At 43.2% G+C, this 12,076-nt stretch overlaps 1 protein-coding gene and 1 long non-coding RNA gene across 2 annotated transcripts in view; one reads left to right on the forward strand and one right to left on the reverse strand.

Annotated features, from left to right (window-relative positions):
* Positions 1–12,076, forward strand: part of LOC307207675 (uncharacterized protein C8orf48) — a 391,608-nt gene that overhangs the window by 277,667 nt on the left and 101,865 nt on the right. The gene's annotated exons all lie outside the window — the stretch shown is intronic.
* Positions 1–12,076, reverse strand: part of LOC307207741 — a 281,967-nt gene that overhangs the window by 212,941 nt on the left and 56,950 nt on the right. The gene's annotated exons all lie outside the window — the stretch shown is intronic.

A 12,076-nucleotide genomic window follows, 5' to 3' on the forward strand; every position in this document is an offset into this window, starting at 1 on the left:
CAAATGCTTTAAAAGCATTACAAAAATAAAACAAACATGCAGTCTAACTGTGAAAAGCATTTTTAAAGAATATACAAGTTTGAGGGTTTTATACAACATAACCTCAACAAACTTCAGACATACTCTTTGCCCATCTCAGCAGGTAGAGGTCAATAAATCAGAAAGAATGGGAAAAGAAGTTATCCCACAAGTGATGGAAAAAGAGAAAAAGCCAATTATTCATAGGTGATAAAACCCTTAGTACCTGCCACTACCCTGAGTCACCCACCCAAGTATTTCAAATGGCAGCTCAAGAATATTTTGCAAACATTGGCAGTAAAGGAGCAAAGTTGGCTTTGGGGACAACCACTAAGCTTTGTCCATCTAGTGGCATCTTTACAGCACTGAGGACATCAGATAAGCTCTATCCATCATGCAAAGACTCAGTGGATTTGGCCAGAAAGATTAATGGGTTCTCCCCACTTTGCTTGAGGCAAAGGGATGTATTGCACCCCTCATTGTTGGGCCTTATTGTGATAAACAAAAGCGTATTTCACAAACAGGGGAAGGGCCAAGGAGGGACTGTGCAAGTGGTATGATGCAGGGATACCAAAGAAGGATAACAAAACTGTTGGAATGGTCAGTTCAAGTGCTTTATTAAGGGAAGGTGTAAACTTACAAAACAGCTGCAGAGTCTCACTGCCTTTACAGAAGAGGTGCAGACACTGCAATGGTGACAGGTTGTCGGGACCTGTTTGTAGAGGTAGCAAGGCTCTGCACACAGTGTTCTAGAACTGGTCATGCTGGCATTTTTTATATCCTCTGCATCAAACCACTTGCTCAGGCCCTCTTTTGGGTCTGCAGTTCAGAACAAAGGGCAAACTTTGGGCAGATGTTCACTGCATGTCTAAAGCAGGGTAGGCAATGTGGTACCCTTCTGTTGTTGGACTTTCATAATATGTGGCCATTAACCATGCTGGCTTGGCCTAATGAAAGTTGTAGTTCAACAACATCTAGATGACAAAAACAATGCCTACCCCTAGTCAACAGAGCAGTTGGTCTAGTAAAAGCACAACTAAACATCACTGGCTAAACAGAAGATTCTGCTTCCATGGTTTCATCCACTGCATCTTGGGGAACAGCACATGGATTTGCCGGAGACAAGGGCAGCTCCCTGTCTTCCCCAGTGCTGCAGTCTGGATTACTGAAATCCAGAGCAGGTTGTTCGCACAAGGCAGAGGGCGAGTCGCAGATCTCTTGAGGGTCCTCAGCAACTGCAGATTGTAGCTCTGTTTCATCAGTGGCTTCAGAATCTGAAGGAAGGGTAACTTCGTTCAGCTCCATATTACAGCTATGGCTCCCTGAATTGCGTCGTTTCATCACATCACAGAGAACATAAGTGACCCAGGCAAAACAGATAGAGATGGAACCAGCGGTAGCCGCTATCAAGATAATATGAAGAAATGTCTTGCGGGCTGGAAAAAAAGGAGGGATACAAGTTAGTCACCACAGGTACCTTTACATACTCCATGCCTCCCTCTTATTGCTTTGTCTTACCCTGTCAAAACCCAAAATGCCTCCTATTAGGAGGGCAAGTCTGCATATGAAAGTCCCACATATATTCATCCACGTTTAATGTAGCCCAGTATACTGCTCTCCAACTCTAACAACAAGGGATGCATTTATGATTCTCTCTATCCATCACCAGTTTCTCTGGGCAGTTTAGAAGACACATCAGTGACATACCATAGAACCACTTACTGCACCCCCATGTATTAATACGCACCAAATAATAATAATAATAATAATAATAATAATAATAATCCTACCTTCATCACTATTTATTTATTTTCCCCATCCTCATAGTTGAGGAGCATTAGAGGCACATCAGGTCAAGCACAGAGGCCATCCAAGAACTGGAGTGGGGTGGACCAAGAATTTAGACAGGGGTGTTGCCAAGTCATTTAGGACATGCTCAGTAGGCTGAAGGTCTCAGGTTACTAGTTCCAAACCCTTTCTAACCCAAATAGTAGAACTGAGACAGGCAAATAGTACAGTCAAGATAGAGGAAACTGATCTAGACTGTAACATCCAGCCTCCACAAACTGTAGCTTCATAGGGTCTGAATTACTAAATGGAACATTTCTGTGATGGAGTCCCAAACTATTAACTCTAACTGTGGGTAGAGGATCTGGACACGACTATCCCAAATTAGTAGGAGGGGGTGCAATAGATAACCAGATATACATTGCTTTCAGACAGCAATCTTAAAGGGCAATTTCTTGGATATGTGCACTTGCCCAGGAAACCTGGACCACCAGACCTTATGGATGGCAATGACCTTTGCAGCTGTTGCAGCTGTAATTCTTAGTTTTAGCTGCTTAAAAATGTAGAGAGGCCACAATAAACTGTGAACGTTAAAAGTGACTAATTTCTTCCACACAGTCACCATAGGATCTCATTCTCATGTAATTAAAAAATGAGGCCATCTGACCCAGATGAAGACCAGCTTTGGGAGTTTCTTTAGGATGGAGAGCTTGCATGAATAGGAAACTCTAGAACTGAACCAGGCATAAAAGAATCAGCATAATGCAGTAATTAAGAAGACAGAGTGAAGAGTCCCAGGTTCAAATCCTGAGCCAATGATGAAACTCACAGGTGAGTTTGGACCAGCCACCATATCTCAACCTAGCCTGCCTCAAGGGGTTGTTAGGTGAGTGGGAAGACATACATTGCCTTGAGAGCCTTAATGGACAGCTCTGTAGTAGCAAGCCCTGGATTTAATCCCAAGAGGCAATTGTGGCCAGTGCCCATTAGCAGTGGTAGGGCAGAAGCCAAGGAGACCAGCAGTAGGTGAGTGTACAGGCAATGAGAGACAGCTGATGCTGCTAAAACCCCAATGGTTGTTAGTAAGAGCACAGACATAGCCAGGGTGGGCAGAGAAAGGTAACTGCCCCCTCAACAATAAAAACCAATAAAAATAGATAGCTAACTGAGGTTCTCCCCCCCCCAACAAAAGGTCAGTTCCCCCTAACAAAAATCCATTCCTAACGACACCCATGAGTAAGAGGGCAGCTGGCAAGAGAGGGCCAGGTAAGTTGCAGGTTGAGATTGGTGGGGCAGCACCAGATTCCCCCTACTGGACCACCTTCTACTCCCGAAGTGTGCTCAGGATCCTGTGCAGGGTCATACCCCTTGGGAATCATGGCCCAGAGAAAGTTGCAGAAAGAGCCCTGCCTGTAAACAAATGTCGTGATGTATAAAAGAGTGGGAAAAACACAAAGCGTATTTAGGTGACCCATTAGAGGGGAGGGGTGCGCGAGCATTAATTCTATTACAGGCTTGACTTTATTCCAGAAACCCTCCAGACCTCACTAGATTTAACAAATCTTACTGCGATTTTTTCCGCGGACAGTTAGGTCTCTCTCTGGGCACAGCGTCTGGTTCAGCCGGTCCTCTTCAGACGAGCAGCAGTAAGAGTCGGTGCAAGTGCCGCAGCAGAACCCGTCGGCTGGGTTGCCGTTCTTCTGTGGGCACAAGAAGAAATGGCCAGGCCACTTCGCGCCCTCATCCCAGAGGCGGCACCACTCGCTTTTCGTCGGCCCAGGCGCGGTCCCAACAACCGACAGCAGGATTAGGAGGCACAGCAGAAGGCGACCCATGCTCAGATGATGCCCTAGGCGGAAGAACACTCCTATGAACGTATTACTTTTAAACGGTCATCAGCAGTCCTGACCCACATGGGCCCGCTTATACGAGCTTCTTCCGACGACCGAGGAGAGGGCAGGCGGTGAAACCCTCCACAAGGCTGGATCTCGTCCTGGTCGTCGATCTCCAGTACAAACTTGATGTTTTTCAGTATGTACTGGATCTCGCCTATCAGGATTTTGTATTCCAATTCCCCGCCTTTATCAGAGACACCGACTACGATCAATAACAGGACCAGGCAGCGCAACAGATCCCTCCTCATTTGGAAGACCCACCCTGAACGGGTGTTAGCTTATTACAAAATGCCTTCTTTCCCGTACCCCCCAGAACGTCTGACCCATACCCGCTACCCCGTCGGAAGTTTTGCTAGGAACCAAATTTGCTATAAATATCAAGGCCTCTCAATAAACCTGCGCCTTCACTAATGAGGCTGGGAAGCGCAACTCGCCTCACCTGAGCAAGCCCCCATCCCAGCTGCCCATAAAGAACGACCTCCCTCACCAGGCAACAGAGCAGAATGACTCGCTCCAAATGGCCACTTGGTGATTGTTACTCAAGGGCTGATTACAATCCTGTGTCTGGGCTTACCTTTGCTCGGGACCAAATTCCTCTGAGCTAGCAAAATGTCTGCCACTAACTTAGAATTGGTTAGAAGAAGAGGAGGAGATTGGATTTGATACCCCACTTTATCACTACCGGAAGGAGTCTCAAAGCAGCCAACATTTTCCTTTCCCTTCCTCCCCCACAATAAACACTCTGTGAAGTAATTGGGGCTGAGAGACTTCAAGGAAGTGTGAATAGTCCAAGGTCATCCAGCAGCTGCATGTGGAGGAGCGGAAACGCGAACCCGGTTGCCCAGATCGGGAGTCTACCGCTCTTAATGGCTGCACCACACTGGTACTGTGGCCCTCTGAGGCATGTCTCCTCAGAAGTCTCAGTTCAAAGGGACTTACTCGCATAGAGCATTTAGGAAGAAGCCCTACAGAAGCGGATCAGCCATACCTCCAATAAAGCAGGCTCCTTTTATGAATCGAAGTGATATACATGGTCCTCCCGCTCCTCATTTAATCCTCGCTGAGGTAGGTTAGGCTGAGAGGCAGTGACTGGCCCAAAGTCACCCAGTGAGCTTCATGGTGGAGTTGGAATTTGTACTCTGGTCCCCCAGGTCCTAACCACTACACCACACGGTCATACACAGCCTGACCTAAGCATGTTTTCCTGGGAACAACTTATTTTTGGGAGGCTTACTGCTAGAAAAGTATCCCAAGACTGAAGGCTTGCATGTAAATAAACCCCATTAACCATAGCATAGCTTACTTCTGAGGAAGCATACATAAAATTGGACTGGAACAAGAGCCATGTAATGCAGAGTGTCAGCCTTGCACACACCTTAAATTTCTGACAAATCCATTTAACAATTACTATAATTTCTAAATTCATTTTTAAACCTTATTTTATTAAGGCCTGATCTTGATGCTATGGCTTCTGGGAGAAACCAAACACAAACGGATCTCTTGGCTCCACTGAACGGAATGTTTGGTGTTCCTTCTTATCATTGTACAAAATGTTATGTTCTGAAAGAAGCCACTCTTCTGCCTGAACTTCTGGTTGAATTAAAAAGGAGTGGAACTGCTGTGAACTTGACAAGCCACTCTAAAGGAATGTTGTAGAGAAGTTTCATAACAACATTGTGCTGTGCAGACAAGGAGAATTAAACATGGATCCACCTATAACTGAAACAGAGGTTAAATCTAAAAGCGATCCTGATTCTGTAACTTGTTGCATTTTTTAAACTCCAGGTTCTATGAATCCTGACTCCATACTTTCTCCCTCCCCCCCCCCCCGATTATTTGAGGATACACACAATTTTACCTCCCGGAGGAAACAGCTGGAGACAAAAGCAAATGAGGCTTTCTCACAGTTAAGTGTGCCAAGACTGTTATCTTATGTGGGTATAAATCCCCTTTTAATATACTTGGGTTTGCTTTTTTTATAAGAATGTATTGGTTGCGTGCACAACAAATGCCTTATCGTGTGACAAAGCTAAATTAGAGAAAGCCAGCTCATATATTAAGAACAGTCCTTCCCCACTAAAGAACAGGTGCAAAAAAAAAAGGGGGGGGGAGGAGGAGGCAGAATGTCTACTCCTCTGAAGCTGATACAGGAGAAGAAATCTCATCAGGTGTGGGCAATTATTGGATTAGATAGTAGCAGTGTGTCTGGAGCACATACCCTTCAGAACTTTAATGATTAAAACCAGGATCTTGAATTAAGCCAAACGAGCTGAAAGTAACTGGGACACAATGCAGCCTTTTTTTCATGTGGCAGTTGCCATATCTTAGGTTGCCTTCATTAGTAGAACATGAAAGTATAACTCAGTTGCTATGCTTATTTGGGCTGCTGTATCATTATTATTACTGTATTTTTAAAAATATAAATTTAATTTTTAAAATTTTCAGAGATATTTTGACATAAATACAACCCAATATTTCCCAACAAATATATATATATATATATATATATATATACACACACACACACACTCTTCCTCCACTCCCTTTTGCAGTTTCTTATTTTTTTAAATTTGTAACACTGATTCTCCTTCATTACTCCAATTAATAATTTATCCCTAATTATCTTTTAACAATAATTTAAACTGTTTGGTTCAAGTTAATCCTGCTGGTGAGCTTATATGTGCACAATGCCATTTCAAATCATCCACACATTTCCCCACATTATAAAAGTTTTTTTCTCCATCTTGGTTCCTTGTTGCTCCTGTAAGTTTTGCCATTTTGGCATAGTCTGCCACTCCTCCTTGGTTGGTACAAAATCTTCTTTCCATTTGGGAGCATAAATCATCCTGGCTGCAGTTATGGAGTACATAAACAGGTTTTGCTTTTTGTTTTTTGGTATTTTTGTACCAATTATCCCTAAAAGATAAGCTTCTAGTTTTTTAGTAAAAGCTATTTTAAACATAAACTTCAGTTCATTATAAATCATTTCCCAGAAAGTTTTCCCCTTCTTACAAGCCCTCCTTTCTCACATTTCCAGCATATATTTGATTTTGATTTACCGATATACATTTTTGCTAACTCACTAGGTGTTAAATACCATCTGTACATCATTTTCAGATAGTTTTCTTTCAATGTATAGCATGTTGTGAATTTCATATCGACGTTCCACAGTTTTTCCCACACAGCCATTTCTATATAGTATTCTATAGCTCTTGCCCCGTGTATCATCACAGATTTCACCTGCTTGTCTTTCATTTTCATTTTCCAATAATAATTTATACATTTTGGAAATTACATTATTTTCTAATAGGTCACTTTCAAATTGTGAAGCTTGATTTGAAAAACCATTCCCATTCTTTTTATCCATTTTACAAAATTTATTAAGTTGATGATATTTTAACCAATTGGTTCCATGTTGGTCTAACTCTTCAAACATCTTTAATTGATAGTCAAAATCTTTCCCTGTTAATAAATCTCTATACATTGCCCAATCACCTCTCATATTCTTTTTTCCCACCAAAATTGCTTCAAGTGGGGAAAGCCACCATAGCATCTTTATTTCTAGCAAATTTTTATAATTATAAAAAACTGTATATAGATTCTTTCTTATGATATGATTTGTAAAACCTTCATGTGCTCATTAATGGCCCATTCACACAAAAGACTGACAGCACCTTTGGATGGTATCTGCTATGATCTTCTTTGGTCCTCATCACCCATTTGAATCAAATCCAGATGTGCGGCACTGCATTTGATACCACCTGGACCTTATTAGCTATTGCTTCTCCCATCCCTGGTGATATTGAGCACAGGCTTCTCAGCACAGAGATCTAGACAGGTTGTCTACCTTTCTCTCATATTCATCATATACACAGCTCTACATACATGCAACAGTTAAGTCATAGGGCACACAGATGCAAAAATGAGCACCACCTGCAATACTCCAAGCCCTCTCAGTCCCCTAACCCTCCTACCTAATTACAGACTAGTTGGACTGGGCAGCAGCTACAGTACTTTAACCACAGGTAAAATAATAGAACTGTAAAACTTTAGGGATGGAAGGTACATCCAAGGGTCATCTAGTCCAAACTCATGCACTGCAGGAATTACAGCTCAAGTATCTCTGACAGATTACTACTCTTCCTGTTTAAACCTTCCAGTGATGGAGAGTACACCTTCCACACTAGTCCATTCCACTGTTGAACAACTCTCAGAATGTGTTTCCCAATGTTTAGTATGAATCTCCTTTCCTGTAATTTGAATCCACTGGTTTGGGCCCTGGCCTCTGGAACAGGAGAAAACAAGCATGTTCCATCCCCCATGTGACAACCCTTTGGATATTTGAAGATGGCTATCATATCTCCCTCTGTCTCCTTCTATCCAAGCTAAACATACCCAGCTCCCTTAACTGTTCCTCATAAGACTTGGTTTCCAGACCCCTTATCATATTGGTCACCCTCCTCTGCACACATTGCAGCTTGTCAATATCCTTTTGAAACTGTGGTGCTCAGAACTGGACACATGACTCCAGGTGGAGTCTGACCAAAGCAGAATAGAGCAGTAATGGCCAGTGGGCAGGAGGTGTAGCTTTCTCATCCCTGCCCTAGACGTTAGCCAACTCAGAGGGAGGGAGCAGGCCAGTGAATGCAACACAGACACCCCACCCCAGGAGGAACATCAGCTCTGCACCCTAGACACAGGACGGAATGGGAACAAGGACTTCAAGGAATCCTGGTATCTAAAATGTTAACCCAAGATGCCATTTCGGAGAACTAAAGCCACATACCTAAAACCATGAGCCACAAGATATCTAGTAACAGTTAAAGCAGGATCTCATCACAAGTTGAGCAAACCACAACAAGAAATCAGTATCAAAATACTACACATTATTTTTTATTGTTGATTAGAAACACATTTTAAAAGCATGCAACTGGTAAGCATCTGCACTGCTTGCAGTCCAGAAGCATTTCACTCCAAAGGAACATACTTGCTTATCTTCTTCACCTAAGCGGTCAATACACCTAATCGATCATACAATACTCAAGTTTTAAAAGCCTTGGGATACCATGCAACGTGCAGCCTCCATACTTTGCCTAGTCAGTGGCCTCCCTATGTAGCTGACAGCATCATATAGGCTCTGCTTATCACAGAACGTCCCAGTGGTTTTACAGTACTTTGTATGATCTTGCTACCAGTTGCTGTAGTGGCCCTCCCACCAAATGTCAAAGAGAAAAACAACTACTTAAGAACTTAATTCGTTCTAGAGGTCTGTTCTTAACCTGAAACTGTTCTTAACCTGAGGTACCACTTTAGCTAATGGGGCCTCCCTTCTGTTCTCATCCTGTAGCAAAGTTCTTAACCCGAGGTAATATTTCTGGGTTAGCGGAGTCTGTAACCTGAAACGTCTGTAACCTGAAGCATCTGTAATTGGAGGTACCACTGTACCAGACTTTTAGAAGACATCTGAAGGCAGACCTGTTTAGGGAAGCTTTTAATGTTTGACAGACTATTGTATTTTAATATTTTGTTGGAAGCCGCCCAGAGTGGCTGAGGAAACCCAGCCAGATGGGTGGGGTATAAATGATTAATAATAATAATAATAATAATAATAATAATAATAATAAGTCCAACCAACATTTTGAACCCCATATGTTATTCTATATGCACAGGTATAAGGGTATAAGAACAGTCCTGCTGGATCCAGACAATGTCCCAACCAAATGCCAGTGGGAAACCAGCAAGCAGGATTCAAGCATAAGAGGACTCTCCCTTCCTGTGGTCTCCAGCAAGTGGTATTCAGAAGCATTGCTGCCTCCAGCTGTGGAGGCAGAGCATAGCCATTCTGGCTAGCAATTGCAGATAGCTCTTTCCTCCATGAATTTGTCTAATCCTCTTTTAAAGCCATCCAAGTTGGTGACCATCACCAAGTTCTATAGTTTTACTATGTGCTGCATGAATAAGCTTTTTTTTTACCTGTCCTGGAGTGGGAGACCAAATATGAGGTGGTAAAGGCGACAATAACAAAATGGGCTATAGATATTGGTTACAACATAGAACTGTCTGCACGGGGAAAACTATGAGGGCGACAACCATGAATTTCTCTGCCTGCTATCTTATTAAGATGACACCCAGCAAATTAGTGAAAATGTACCAAAAAAACCAAAAGTTCTAATTTTTGCTGGAAGTGCCATGAGGCAGAGGGAACCCTAATTCACATGTGATGGTCATGCAAGTACGCTAGAGAGAATTGGAAAATGATTCATACAGAATTAAAAAAGATTCTTAAACTCACATTTCCCAAAAGACCAGAGGCCTTTCATTAGGGATAATAAGTGATAACATTCCAAAAAAGGCACTCAACATCTTTTTGTAGCTGCAGCTATAGTAGTATATGCTAAAAAGTGGGGTGGGGAGAGAGAAGAGGTATCCATGAAGGAAATTTGGCAGAACAAATTGATAGAATACATAGAACTAATAACTATGACCACAAAATTAAGGAATAAGTATGAGTAAAAGAGAAAAGAAGAGTGGAGGTGTGTGTGTGTGTGGGGGGGTAACTTAGAGGGTGCAATATACAATTTAACCTACAAGTAGGAGTTAACATATGAGCAACCTATAACATCAAATAAAAAGGAAGACGAGATAATAATGGGTGGAATCTCAGGATACACAAGAGATCAAGATTTCCCAAGAATGCCATGGAGAGATGGACTGGGAAGCCTTAGGAAAAGAGAAAAGTGTTGGATACCGTATGATGTATGTATAAAAGTTGCTAAAATTACATAAATAAAAGTTTTTTAAAAGTACTTTTTTCACCTGTCCTGAATCTTCCAGCATCTGCAAAAAGGACATAGTCATCATTAGTCAGGCCATTGGCCCATCTAGTTCAGTGCTGGCAGTGTCTGGCAGTGTGTCTCCAGGGTTTTAGACAGGAAGTCTCTCCCAGCCCTACCTGGAGGTGCCAGAGATTGAACCTGGGACCCTCTGTATGCAAAGCAGATTCTCTACCATTGAGCTATGGCAGATCCCAACCTCAGTCAACCCTCCGAGGTAGGGAGCTGCCCCTTCAAGCTGTCACTATCTCCAGAGGGTTGTCTTAATGGTGGATTTATTATGGAAAGCAAAACATTTAACATACTGCCATGCAGTCCCGCTACATCAGCAGCACATGAGGCTCCAGCCCAGCTTGGAATATATTGATATTATCCTTCAGTTTGTTTTAAAAGCAAATGCTGCTCTTTAAGAAAAGGGAACAGTAAGGAGAATGATTTGCTTTCCCACTTATATGCTCCCCTGAACTACTGCGTCAATTGGTGGCAAGCAAGTGTTGTGAACACTCCAGATTATGACACAATGTATTGTTCACAGCTAGATTAAGGAAACCTTGAGAAAGCAGGGAACACTCTTCCCTGGTTCATCAAATACATGGGTAGGCAAACTAAGGCCCACGGGCCAGATCAGGCCCAATTGCCTGCTGGATCCGGCCCACAGACGGTCCAGGAATCACCGCATGGATCGCCAGCACGCGCATTCTTTCCCTCTCCCTCATGTGGCAGCGGCACCACAGCCTCCTCCCTCCCTCCTCCTGGCTAGGCTTTGTTGGTGCCAGCAGTAGCAGCACCCGAGCAACCGCCATTTTAAGCAGCCCCTCTCCAGAGCCCTTTCGCGTGCTGCTCATCATCCCTCCACCGCTGCTGTTGCCAGCCCCTTCCGCTCGAAAGACACAGGTAAACAGCCACCGGGGCTCGTGGTGCTCTTGCATCATTTATTCTTTTTCAAAATATAGTCCGCCCCCCCCCCCACCAAGGTCTGAGGGACAGTGGCCTGGCCCCCTGCTTAAAAAGTTTGCTGACCCGTGATCTAATACATATTCAAAGCATTATTGATCCTAATAGCAAGCTACAGCTATATATCACAGCATTGTGCTGTAGAGGGATACTCAATCTGTATATTAGAAGATGAGTTCTTAGCACATCCTTGGCTAGATTGAGCTTCCAAGGCTGGCTCCAAGGTTGTTCAGGACCTCATGAAAACAAGATAACAAGACGAGCTCCGAGTCCTTGGAAGTTCTAGAACTTAGAGTGCTGACCTACAGAGCAGGCGGGTTTTCTAGGGCAGGGGGCATGCGACTGGTACCTTGAGGGCCTTCAGAACTAGGGGCTGGTGGGTGGGAGTTCACAGAAACACCATACAAATGTGGAACTGGATCAGAAAGTCATTTACCAACTCCCATTCTGCTGCTGAGGAACAAACAAACAAACTAGATTTTTTTAAAAAATAAAATAAATTATGGTCCTAGCTTCCATCTTCTCTATCCTGGCCAGTAAAGTCCAAAAAAGAGGTTATTAACAGACCCATTGTCCACACTCTATGTC

Source organism: Podarcis cretensis (assembly GCF_951804945.1).
Source record: "Podarcis cretensis genome assembly, chromosome: Z".
Classification (NCBI taxonomy): Eukaryota; Metazoa; Chordata; class Lepidosauria; order Squamata; family Lacertidae; genus Podarcis; species Podarcis cretensis.